This window comes from Ornithodoros turicata, chromosome 7 (assembly GCF_037126465.1).
Source record: "Ornithodoros turicata isolate Travis chromosome 7, ASM3712646v1, whole genome shotgun sequence".
Classification (NCBI taxonomy): Eukaryota; Metazoa; Arthropoda; class Arachnida; order Ixodida; family Argasidae; genus Ornithodoros; species Ornithodoros turicata.
Window position 1 is genome coordinate 8,818,227 of NC_088207.1, and position 14,220 is coordinate 8,832,446.

Sequence of the window (14,220 nt, forward strand, 5' to 3'; positions counted from 1 at the left end):
GGATCCATTCCCCTCAACGGTCCAGGCTGGGAACTCCAACGGGATCTCGACGCCCACGACACAGGGCGGCCGCTTTCGACGACAGTCCACGTGGCCACGGAATGCGATGCTCGTCGAGCAGTCGAGCAGCCGTGTTGACATCAAGGAGCAGAAAACTGATTGCTCCTTCCACGAAGTTGGCGGTGGGAGGAGCTGCGCTCCAGTGCTTGGTGCTTCGGTGTCATTCCTTTTAAAAACAATAAAACAGTGAAACAGTACAAATGGTCAGAAGGAATCTCCTGGCGGCTAGGGTCTGACAAAACCCCGAATGCATCGTGAGTAACCGTGAAGACGGGAAACGCACGGAAAAGACTAAGTCGGATGCAGTATGCACTAAGGACCGAGATAGTCAATGCCACTGAGCTACGTCTGCAAGGGCGTCAGCTACAGCGTATGGTTCGAAATTGGAACTGGTGCAAATCTGCATGATACAGCGGAGCACGCAACTTGCGAAATCAAACGAAGGCACCGGCACGGCGCACCTGATTTCAATCTCGTCTGATATTTCCGTTGTCGCCTGATAAGGCAGGCTGCTGATCGTGCAAGAGTGCGATCCATTCGTAAGTACAATGTGCTTGCAAAGGCACATGCACGTAATGTCGCAGTGGCGCCTGCGTCTGCGGTGGCGATGCCAAACCCACGTCAGGGCACTTTCCTCCCGACGACGTCACACTTGAAAAGCGCTCTGTCGTACGGTGGTAGCAGATCCCGGCACTGCAGGTGCGCAGTCAGCTCTACTTTTCACGGGTCTGAGCCGTGCACCTGCTGGGCGTCAACGGCGCTGCACCACATGAAGTACACGCTAAGCGGTGTATCTCCCCTGCCATGGGGGGCGGAGATTGGGGGCTGAAGCGGGTGATTAGGTCCGTGGCGGAAACTGGAAAACAAAAACGACCGCAACCGAATTTAGCAGAAAATGAAAGCGTCAAAAAAGAAAACCTACCCACGGCCACGCTCTCAAGGCCGGCTATTTGACGTAAAACACGCAAGGAAAGAACGGATGCCGGCAAAAAAGGGAGCACACCGGAAACCCGCGTTATAAGGGCTACCCAACACCAACCCTCCGCGCCATCCAATCAGCGTAAACAACGTTCAAAATAAGAACGGGACGAAGGTATGACCCGTTATTAACATACAGCAATTAGCGAAAAGGGGAAAGGAAGCGCGCTGGAATTCCGCAGCGCTGCCGCTATCCAACCACCCCGTCATGCCAATCCGAAAATCAAACGAGACCACGAGAAATACTCTTTAAACTTTTTGGAAAGCTACTGGGTCAACCAGACAGACGAGCCGGTTGGGCGCCACTTGTGGGATAAATGATGATGATCGCCCATCCCACACTCGTGGTCGTAGTCCCTCTGTCCAGTGTACGAGGGAGACACTCAACAACGCCCAGCTTACCAGAAGACAGCAAGGTTTATTACATCTTACCGACTGCCAGACCAACCGCTCAGCCTGAGCCCCCACGGCAAAACAGCCCCGGCAAGATGGATCCCTCCGCTTTTATTAAGTTCACCCGAGGCCACACCTCCAATAGGAACTGGTGGCGCGCCTTGCCACCACAGGTAAACAAGATAAGCGGGATAAGTCCCACAGCTGGTGTCATATCCGTGCCGGCGATAACGTCCCCCACAAGTTCAAACGGTAGTCTGAAGTCCGGAATCGGCAGTACTTGATTCGAAGAAATGATTTTGACGATGTCGTTGTATGCTGCTTCACAGTGTTCTGTCCAGTCGAATGGTGTACCTTTTTTTAGAAGCGCGGTGAGACATCTTGTCCTTTTGGCATAATTTTTTATATGAATGCTCTAAAGTGACGGGCCGGGCCGAGAAATACTCTCAAGGAATGAATGTCACTCGGTTTGTGTAGTCGTTGAATCTTCTGCACAAACTCTTGCTTCGTAGTTTTCGTTTGTCCATCGAAAATCCTGCCTAGGAAAGCAACACTCGATTGAAAGAGTACGCTCTTTTTAATATTGATCTGGAGCTTCGCTTCGCTCAGTAGCTGAAGAACACGTCTTAAGTGAGCACAATGTTCGTCTGAAGATCTGGAGTAGATGATTATGTCGTCATAAGCTTCTGGAACCAAGCTGAAGAGTTCTTCCATCCAAAAGGTAGCCTGTTATATTCATACAGGTCAAATGGAGTAACGAAGGCAGTGTGTTGCTTGGTGTTTTCAGTTAATTGAACTTGCCAGAAACCTCTGCATAGATCAAGAAAGGAAAAAACTGTACATCCACCTGTGTCATTGATTATATTATCCACTCTGTGCATGGGAAAACAGAATATGTCAGTTTGCCTGTTGACTAGCCTGTACTCAGTGCAGATGCGGAACGGGCGGTCTATCTTCGGGGCTATAGTAATTGTAGATGCAAAAGTGGAAGTTGATGGCCGAATAATGCCAGCATTTAGTATCTCCTGCAGTTCAGACTTGAGCCATTCTTTCTTTTCAGGGGTCATGTTGTATGGTTTTCGTCTGACAGCGGTTGCGTGAGAGAGCTCGCAGGGTACTTCTCATGCGGTAGTTGCCGAAGGATAGCCGGATACCGAAAGAAGTTCCGGGTAATGCTTTGCGACGTCATCCTTACTGGGGATGTCTTGAGAAGGCCTGGTGACTAGACATTTGGGTCGGTCGTTGTGTATGCAGACGTTGTCGTCCCAGTAGGTGTTTAGCCTCATCTTCTTCATGTCAGGGCGGGACAGTAAAAGGTCATAAACTCATAATCAACACCTTCTATTACAAGGACCTCTGTCGTTATTTCGGTGTCGGAAAGTTTAAGCGTAATGCGCGCCCAATCTTTAAAGATAGTGCTGGTACCATCGAACGCTTTGATTTGCACCACCCTTCCGGGTGGTGGAGTAATTTGGTGGTTTGGAGTAACTTGGAGTAATTTGGGTTGGTTGGAGTAAGCGACGGTTGGCGAACGTTACGGAGGACCCACTGTCTATCAGAGTTCGAACCTCTCTGCCATTCAAAAGGAGGTTGACATATAATAGTTTGCTGTTATTGAAGTAAACAGTTTCACTTGGTGTCAAAGGGTGGAAACTATGACCCTCATATATTATCTTTTTCCGTTCATTTCCGTCGAGTTGCCTTCTTCATTGTCTTAGTCCGCAACAGCTATAGTGTGTTGTCGATGAGTGCAATCATAGTGAGCTGGGGACCTTCTCGAAGTTGTAATCTTCTTTTGTTGTGGCGGAAGGGTGTCTGATTGGCGTACAAAAGATGTCCTACTTTCAGTACCCAAATCTCGAAAGTGGAGTAGGTGCTGGGGATCTTGAGGCTCCCGGATTTTAATGAGTTGACGCATGTAATTTGGAAGGCCATGTACAACTAGCGCAACCAGAGACTTATCTGGGAGACGTGATTCTGCGCGTTGAAGAAGTCTGATTTTTCTGCATAGAAATAATCCGTTATGGATGCAGTGTGGTATTTGTAGATGATGGCTTCATTAGATCTGTCCACAATATTTTCTTGGAATGACTTCGAGAAACTGTGTGTCTACGATTCTCACGAGTCAGCTTCATTGGCTAAAATGCGGAAGTCATACCACTTTCTCGCAGTGTCTGTTACGAAGGAGCGGAGATTCTCTATCTTGGCTGCATCGGTGCTCCATCGATTCCGCTCGCAAGCGTGTTCATACAGAAAAGCGGCATGTGTCAGCGTTTTGCGATTGACCGTCAAAACAGTCGGGCTTGAAGATATAGAAGCGACAACTTTCCATAGCGAATGTCGAGCTTAGCAAATCTACTAATATCGGTTGTTGCTTTGCTATTTGATTTTGTTGTCGATGAATAAATGGCTTGTGTATCGATGTGGCGAAAGCGTTCTGGGCTCTGAGTGACTGAAGACATGTCTCCGTCAGATACCCGCGGGATGAGTCGAAGGAAACCCTCTATCTTCATGTTTACCTTAACGACTTCTTTTTGGTGAAGGTTTGCCACGTTGGGGGGGGGGGGCATGCCTCGTGACCCGTGCATGACCCGTGGGTTATGAGGGGTGCCTTTTATGTGGAACTCAACCCACATTGTTCGGAATGTCGACTGCGCCAATGTAAGACCACTTCACTCTCGTGCCTCCGAACCTCAGAATATTGTCCTCCTCCTCTTCTTCGCATATCTACGGGAGCCTACATTAAAGAGTAAAAGTCCGAGATTAGAACCTTGAGGGATTCCAGGTGTAGGTTCCTCGGCTGCCGCGCGCCACTGCGCCAGCCAGTCAGTTCTACCGGCGCCGTCCTAGCGTGAGGCCACGCACATCTTCCCGCTGGGACATTCCATCATCGCTGGTCAGGTCTCATGCAGGGAAAACAGCATGTCCTCTACATGTGATGACCCGAACGAGCCACGCCACTTGACGCCGTCGAGACCGTTTCAGCGCTCCGGCATTCTCTTTCCATTATATGCGGACACCACCTCGTCCGTCAAGACTATCGGTGCACAGAGCCATGGCAGCATCCCTCCAACTGCTGAGGCAAGAGAGCCACCCCGCCACTTCTCTCCACCGAGGCCCAACCCCGGGACATATACTGTTCCCTGGCGTTCTTCCCTGCCGGCCGCGACATTAGAGCCCCGAGCTTGCCCACCGGCCTCGGTAGTCGCGGCAGCGGACGCCACGGCACCACGAGCCGGCGTCTCAGCGATTGGGCCTGGAGAACACCGCCATAACACTGGCCCGGCGAACACCGCCACACTCATCATAAAGCAGGGCCCCCTCCCCGAGCCTATGGCCACCATCACCCTCCTCAAGCCCACTCCACGCCGGCGCCCATATTCACACCACGCCCTCCACGGCGCACGTTGCCAACCTCACCCTCATCCCCATGAAGAACGTCAGCGGCAACCTCAACGGACGTTGTACCCTCGTCGTCCCGTAGCCCCGTCCCTCCATCTGCACCCGCGCTCTTGCACAACTCCGACCCTCTTGCACAGATGCCTCTGTGTCCAGGCAGGGGAGTACCTGTGGCGGCCTATCTGCTCCTGCTACAAATGACGGCGATGAAGTGCATCGGGTGCCGCGCGCCACTGCGCCAGCCAGTCAGTCCTGCCGACACCGTCCTGAATTGAGGCCACGCACATCTGCCACTGGGACATTCCATCATCGCCGGTCAGGACTCACTCTTAAAAAAGAAGGGGTGTACCTTGGGAGTAGAAAGGGGGCTACCTGTTACTCCCTTCTGCTTGTTAATACACCCCAGTCCGAATATCGGGAGTTCCGGTACTCCCTTCAGGAGATGGGGAGTTGACGAAACCCGAATGGAGGTTGCTCGGAGCAGCCTTGCGCACGCGCAGTCGTACCACCTGGCGCCGGGAACGCTAGTGAGTCGCGGAGCGCATGTTATGCTACAATGCTTGTTGGTGTTGCTCCCTTCAACTTGTACTTCGGCCGTCCTGCTGCTAATGCATATTTGTATGCAAACTCAAGAACTACGTGATGTTCTGAAAATGCTTCAAAGGGTGAGGCTCTTATGGGTTCACCGATATTTTTAGTTTGTCGCGAACCTTGCTACAGCTTGGGTTAAAGTTTGCGGAGCACGACACTGGCGTATTTCTTCATCGGAGCGGCCTTCTGCTAGCCAACAGGAAGAGATCGAGTAAGAAACGGGTGACCTGCTATTCCGTCCATCTCCCTATATATCTGTGTCCGCTGCCATTTGCTGCTAGACTGTCGCTGCAATGGAGAAATGGGACACACCGGTGTTCCGTACACTTTTGTCCCAAGCTGTAGCACTGCTTCATAACTGATTTGAAAGGCGTGTCTGGTAAAACTGTTACAATAATTCTGCGTTGGTTTTGTTAATTTTTGTCATTCTGTGCTGAGACAGAGGTAAGCGACCTCTGGTATTTTAAACGCACATATATGTTCCTTGCAGTAGTGTGTCCAATACCATTTCAGACGTTTCTTCCTAGAATGTTGCATCATGTGCAAAGTATTTGTTGTGATGATCGCGACATTACAGAACATAAGTCACATACTTTGCTGATAGTTGCAGTTTCATTCATTGGGGAAGATGGCATTGTTTACCTCTAAACCACAGTGAGCCTACGAAAAAGGCGCAGTGGGTGTCATTGCCTCCCGGAAGGAATCACATTTTGCTTTCTTGTCTCATCATGTTCTGCTCGCGCAGGTGAGTTTTCAGAGTTACTTCGACTGCTGTGAAGTGTAATTCATAATATCTTTTTTTTATGTACTGATATAGTATCGCAGTCTTTCACGTAAACGCGTGCGAGTTCAGTGCATTAACTATAAGTATGTAATATATTGATTCTAGTAATTACAGGTTTGCTCTTAACAGGTGCTTGACCTGGTTTTAACAGATGCATTGACAGGGAGGAAGGAATAATTTTCCAGCAAACCTCAGACCTGCAACTCCATTGTACAGCAATGTGTGCCAGGGTCTGCGAAATATTAATATTTTACTTTATTTATTGTTTCGTGCTAGCGCCGCGGAGCAACTGTGGCTGTATGCAGCGTACTCTGCGAAAGAGTGACATTGAGAGAGTAACGGTTCGTAAGAGCAGAGCCGTCGTGAGGCGAGTTTGCGCCCGGGGTAGGGTGAACGTGAAGCGCTCCCCCCCCCCCCCCTCTCTCACTGCCGTCAGAAGCTATGTCAGCAGAAAGAAACGAAAATGCTCATTTGCACTGCCGAGATCCTAACTGCAAATTCTCTTAATCCCCACTTTATATTGTACAAACTACCTGCCAGGGGCTGCCATTCGGCGCCCTCTCTGGCGAGGGCGCCCAGGGCGGCTGCCCCTTTCGCCACCCCCATCGCTACGGGTCTGGGTAAGAGTAACTCTAATAGTAAAGAGTGAATTTGAGAGTAACTCTGAGCACTGTTTGTCGAACTTTGGCACACAAGCACAAAAAAGAGAGGGAGAAAAAATATCACAAGTCAACAGAAAAGGATGTCTACACGACAGAGCTCAAGTGACTTCATGACTTCCCAACACGCATGCACTTTACATTGTGATGAATTTAGTTTTCGTTCGTGAAATGAATTATACGTTGCGATCTGCATTAGTGTTTTATTTCGTGCCTGGCTAGAATACTAAGTGCAGAGCGTTTTAAGCTGAAAGGCCTTCAGAACATTAACACTGTCTTTTCTATGTGTTACATATTCGCAATGAGTCGAAACAAATCACAAATGTGGATGCTGACACACCAATACGAAAATTTATCAAAGTGTCTGGACACAAGACTTTAAATATGGCATACAAAAGGAGATCTTGCAGAAGTAAACTGGCTGAACATGGACAGACTCGAAAAGGAACAGGACAGGCAATACACCTTCATATAGGACTCATGTTTTTTTTAAAACCACGTAAGTGTTAGTTCTCAGATCACTTAAAGGAGCATTAAAGTGGTATCTAACATGGCCAAGAACTGCTGTCATCTTGCAAAGCAGTAGGTGAAAAGCATTTCCATAAAATATTTCTGTCCAAAGTTGTTTCACCACGGTGCAATTAATTTGGAAAATCAGGAAATCGGTAACAGGCCGGCGCGCTCCAACTGCAGACCACACCCACTCTACTGTGACGTTGGTGGTAGAGAGCCCCTCATTCGTTCGTAGGAAAAACCGTCTGCTACGAACATTGCGAGCTGTTTCTTGTAGACTTCTATTCTTTATATGATCTATATCACGTTTTCTAAAAAAAACAAAGCATATATGCAGCCAGAAAAGATAAGATTACGATCACAAGAGTAATATATCCGTGGCTTCTGTGCAATTTCAGAATTCACAGTAGCAGAAAGCAAGCGATGGCGGCGGTATTGTGGCGCCACCTGTTAGCCACTGAACCAACTGCGCGGTGAAAACGGTCGGACAGGCTGCACACTGTCGAGAAGCACGGGGTTTTCGCTGTACAAGCGCAGTTAATTTCGGGCTGCACCACTCGTTCTTCCCGTGGTGTCTGCGGTCCCAAAAAATCATGGTTGTGTCGTGGACAGCCTTCAAACCCCCCGCTTCGGACATCACGTAGCCGGAGAACGCATGGCGTCTCCGAGCGGTAGCAGACGCTCCGGCCTGCGTGATGTTGCTCACCTCGATCATGTGATCCCATGTCCAATGAGGAGCGTCCTCACCACTTGCGCCACATGGTGACGCGCGTGGTGGCGCTCATCACGTGTCTATCGTGAAGCCGAAGGAGGGTGTTTCGCGCACGGGAGGTTCGGGGAGCTATTGCAGGCGTCCCAATTTCGCTACGGTTGCACTAATTGTGGGAAAACTGTTTTAGGCCGCCTAACATTCCATACTGACCAAAAACAGAAACAAAGTTGTGGGCCTCTAGACTGCTCCTTTAATAGACTTTATTTTAGAGTTGCAAAAGTTGTTTCAGTCACGGAGATTGGATTAATTTCACTTAAATCTGTTTCACCAGTTATGGTGGAACGTTATGGGTACTGGTATTAATATCTTCCCAAATAGATGTTCTTAATTACAACAGTTTCATCGCTGTGCTTAACAAGGTTTGTGAAGAAAAAAGTATTGCACTTAAGTATCGTATCAAAATTTGTATGTATTTTTGTATGTATACTTGTATTCTATAAATATGGGGGCTCATGTGTTTGATTATTCACTACTATTTTTCATGGAGATATATGTGAACTGTGAAATTTGTAAACTTGAGCTTCAAAAGCATTTTATTAAACACGTGGAATGGAAGTTACCCAGCTTAGCCAAGTTAGCCAACTTCCATTTTGGAAACTTCCTTTCTTTTCTTTTCTTAGGAGCATATGTCTTTCATGTTGCTTATTCGATTGCAATGCAGTGATTCTCCTTATATTTCGACGAAGTTGGAATAGTTTGTAATCTAGTACTTTTAGTTTCCAGGCTATTTACTGTGAGTGTTCTGAAGTGGTGCCAGCGCTATTGTAGTTCCGTCGGCTTATCTGGATCGAAATGTCGCAGTAACGGGGTACTCCTGAGGGATTCTTTGAGAAACTTGAAAGCGCCTTCCTGCTCGCCAGTTCAATGGTATGGAGCGCCCTGCTTTAACAGGTCGTGGAGCGGGCGCGCTCTCTGTGCGAAGGCCTTCATAAACCTTAGGAAATAGCAGCATAATCCGAGAGGGCTCTGTACAGATTTCACAGTCTTGGGCCACTGAATTTCTGCGATAGCTGCTACCTTCTTTGGAGCGGGCTGAATGCCATCGGACGAGAGGAGATGTCCAAGAGCATGAGTTATAGACAACCGAAGCGACACTTCTTGCAGTTCAGGATGAGATCGGCACTGATCATGCAACGAATAACTTAGTCGGGACGACCGTTGTGCTCTTCATACGTTGATGCGAATACAACGATGTTGTCTAGATAGCACGGAAAAGAGGTTCATTTGAGATTACCGAGAACATTATCAATCATCCGTTCGAAGGTACAGCTGGCGCATTACATAGTGCAAAGGTCATTACTTTAAATCCGTAAAGGCCGTCAGGGGTAACAAACGCTGTTTTTCAATTTTTTGGATCCACTTCGATTTGTCAATAACCAGACCGCATGTCGATGGAAGAGAAATATTTCGCATTCTGAAGTGAATCTAGCGCGTCGTCAATGTGTGGCATTGGGTAGGTGTCTCGCTTCGTGATTTTGTTTAGCTTCCAATAGTTGATGCAGAAACGCCATGATTTATCCTTCTTGCGAACGAGCACCGCAGGAGCTATGCGAGTATATTCCAAAAGCCGGGAATCATAATGCAAGAAGGAAACAATAACACCGACTTAACATAACAAACTAACCAATTTATTCAGACGTTTCGTCTCCCATACGGGAGACATCATCAGTGCACCCTCGGGAGGGAATGAGTGACCGAAAACCAGTTAAGCTGCCCAGGGACTTCATGACGGCATCATTCTTCACCATTTCATCGACTTCTATCTGAATTACCTTCCGTTCCGTGATGGAGACGCGGTACGGTTTCTGCCGCATAGGGCATTTACCCTCTGTATTGATTGAATGCTTAACCACCGACGTGTGGCCCGGGAATCCCTTGCTGAAGTCAAAGGTGGAGCTGTAGGATTGGAAAATGGTCATGAGTTGCGTTCACTTGTCATCGTCTAGTGTGGTATCGATCATGGACAAAAGGCGTTCACGCAGTATTTCCGGATTCGTGGACGAAGGCGATGTCGTAGGTCGTGAGAGGTCACTAACGACGCTGCTGGGCGCAAAATATCGCCGTAGTAAATGAAGCAACGGTGATGTGTTTTCGTAGGGTCTGTGGAGAGAAGCTTGAGGGCTTAATTGCTACAAACGTTAGGCAGCTACCGAGGGGAGGAGATACGTTTAAACCCGTCACGTGGCACGTTTCACGTGGTCTATGACGCACCATTTTCGTTAACGGCACAACGGCGTAATCACTGGCATCGGTAGGGTTCTAACGAGTTAGTGTCCGTGCACCAGCGCGTGGCATCGGTAACTCGGACACGTGACGCACTGAACGCGACGTGTGACGGATGTCAGGATTCCAATTGTTGTGAGGGAACAATTGGAATCTTGGCACATAAAGATAACTAAAGAGGCTATCAATAGGCATCCGGGCCTCCTACCGGAATGCTACGCACCCTTGATACGTAAAAAGGGACCTGCAGATTGTCGTACGTTTTTCTGATGGTGAAACTGAAATTGGTTTCGAAACGTCAAACTTTTTTCCTTGTTGTATCGTTGTTTGCCGTTGTATATGCCCATTAAAGATGTCAATCCCCGGCATTCGGACTATTTTCAAGTAGCAAGTAATACGATTGGCTGAACATCTGGCCTAGCTCCCAGCGAAGCACGAACACACGAGTGGATGACGACGAAGACGATTTTGCCAGGCCTACATGTCCAGATGAGAACAAGAAGACGAGAAGAAATAGGAACAAGCACACAAAGCCATGTAAATAGCCGGAACGTATGTACCCTATTGGTGGGAGACATGACAGCCTCGCTAGCAGGCTACTGTTCATCCACCACCACACCACCACCACCACCACGACCACCACCTAGTGTTCTACTTGCGGTGTGGCATCACAACTTAAAGGTTCGAAACGAGCGCGCCAGCGCTAACGGGCAAGCCTATAGCGACAAGAAGAGACTAGTGCAATATCTGCTTGTCGCTAGGCTTGCTCGTTACCGACATGGAAAGTGTCGGTAGGATGGATCGTTTCGTCAACCCAACGAGCCCGTCGTAAGGCGAACTTGCCAACGTTGCGGTGGTACGACGACTAGGAAACATAACGGATGGATTCTTCGCACGGAAGGTTGCAGAATCTTCGAACCGTGCGCCACGTACACGGAGGCGGTCAGGAGGCTTTTCAGTTGGACGAAGTGGACTTTGTGAAACTATTCCGTTTGTTCAAGAACACTGCGCGCACTGTTTGTGAGGACCTACGGCCGTACCTCACTCCATCGTCCTGGCGGCTGGACGCTTTGCCTGTTGAGACTAACGTACGTGAACATGCATTAGATTTTTGCATCGCGTGTTTCTCTTTGGTGAGTAGGTGCAATAAGGCATAAGTTACCCTTGACTTCAGCATCCCAACAGTACCACCACGTCTCATCATCGGAATGACCATGTAAATGACTGGATACACGTAAATGTTCGTGTATCAACGTTCATGCAAAGTGATTTCCCCCACCTTTCCCCCCTTCCTTTTCCCTTTGTACCGAAGTGGGGTTGTTTCAGTGTTCAAGGGCAGAGAAGAATGTACATTTTGCCTCTGCTTCTGTTGCAGGTGCTTTGTGCACTACACTTCTACGGTTCTGGAAGTTACCAGACACCGATAGAGAACAAAGACGAAATTGGGCTCCCGCAGAGCAATACAAGTCCTATTCGCCAAGTTAGAGCGCTATGCAGCAGCCCGAGGTGGTCCAACGATGGGTTAAGTTCACCATGCAGTGATGCAGAAAGCCTGATGGACATAAAACAATACTTATATCAAAAATATATTTTTCTTGGTGTCATTGGTGCGATTGATTGCACACGTGTGGCAATCATCGCCCCCACATCAGATGAGTTTCTGTACGCAAACAGAAAAGGACATTATTCCATCAACGTCCAAATGGTATAGCATGCGCCATGTTTCCGTACGATATATTTATCTCGCACTACATAGACAAGATGCACTGCATGAGATGCACTTTTACTGTGATATTTACTTTGCTTCGCTCTTGCGTTGTCCTGAACCCAGATAGCCGCTACCTCTGCATGCTTTCCTGCAATATCAGACCGTAATACAAGCTTATTTCAAGTCATGCAGAATAACGTGGTGTACATATTTGCTTGTGCGCAAACTGTTCCTAGCGAAGGTGCTTATAAACCAACATTCACTCGCGGTTTATTTATCCCACAGATCTTCAGAACAGGAAATTCTAAACGTGAATGCTAAATATTCGTGTTGCACTCATGACTCCTTTATATGGCGAAGCTCTGCGGTACGTGAGGCCCTAGAAAGCGCAATCGAATTGCGAGCACAAATTCCTGGCTCATCGGTAAGATATTTTCACTACACTGCTGTGAACGACACAAAATTTCCGTTTTTTACAGGAGACAGTTGTTACCCCCTTGAGCAATGGTTGATGGCGCCATACTCAGGGCACGAAGCTGAGCTGGGTCCAGCAAGGGAAATTTTTAATATCCGGCCGTAATAGAGAAGTGCAACGGTTTACTGAAAAGCCGGTTCCGCTGTCTTCACAGGGTGTTGCACTACGCACCACGCAAGGCAGGGCACATCGTGAATGCTTGTGCTATACTACAACACGTGTGTCTCAGGAAAGGCTCGGAACTTGAAAACGAAATTGAGGAGGACACTGGTACGTTCAATACGCTCAGCAACCAGGAGGAAATGGAAGAAGGCGGCCGGTCTTTGGGAGCTAGAGTCCGTGACAGTGCTGCAAGGCAGTTCAGTGGTCAAACGGCCCGGCGAAAAGTGTTTTATTACATGTTTCTTTAAATATACCTTGTGGCTTATGTAATAGCTATTCGTTGCTCTTAAACTTTGTGAACTTGGTGAAACAGGACAGAGTGAAACCCAGTTACGTTTAATAAAAACAATAAAAATTAATATTAATGTTCTTTCCTTGATCTCGCTTAGGGTTGTGCTTTGCCGTTAATCGCGGCAGCCAACCTGTTCATCGCCCCTACGAGTGCTGTGACCGAGCCGGAGATTGCACGCAGCATTCGTTGTTGCTCCGTGTGCAGGCTAAGGAAGCTTTCCCCAGCTTCATTTTGGTCTTGAAGCCACAGAGCCCCTGCAAACGTACGAAATTTGCTGAGGATATGATTCCTGCTTTACGGCGCACTAGCAACAAAGGATTCGCTGAGCAGCAACATTTTCAAACGCGCGCGTGTGTGTGTATCACCACCAATCTTACTTATCCGATTTCTCCTCCTGTGCCTGGGCCGCGTTTCGTCCACTTCCTCACTTTCTGGCCTTTCTGCTTGAGAGGGTGACATAGCCCAGTCACCGACATCTCCGCCCGCCTGATATGGGCTATCTGTCGCCATAGCTTGCGACAGAGTCTGTGTGTCCTGGGACGTTTGGAACGATACATTCTGCGCCCCTGTAGCGCAATATAAAATTAATAAGCGCATGCATTCATTATAAAGCTTGAGATGTGCTGAGGCATAGGGCTACTAGAACCTATGTACTAATCATAACACTAGGTGCATCCCCATCGTTTTGCGTTATTTCGCGCAAGCGCAACGTGTGAGCAGCCGGTGGCTGTTCTGCAATGCCGGCGTGAGCTTGATCCCCAAGGCCAAGCTCAGCGGTCGTGCTCAGCCAGGCAATGCAGAGTTCCCCCGGCAAGCTAAATAATCCCTCCTCTGCTGGGGTCAACTGGGCCACCCCTGTCCTGCACCTGGACGTTCGAATGCGTACCACTTTGCACTTCACGCTTGATTTCCAATCTTGCCATGCTTATATATAGCGAGAATAAACTCTACATGTCCGTTTCCGAAGTATTGCATATCTCGAAAGCAGTCATTCCTGGACTCAGTGTGATTTTTTTTTCTAATTGCTCACTCAAGCACGAAACGACGTAGTAGCTCATATGTCATGCCACGTGTGAGAGTGACCATACCACTTACTTTCCTCCATTTCTCAACAGTTTTTACTGCGCCCCCTGTGGCGTTGAGGCGCTCTGCCAGTTGGGCCCACTCCCTGTCGCGTTGCTGTGCCGTATAGGCGGGCGAGAACGTGCCGC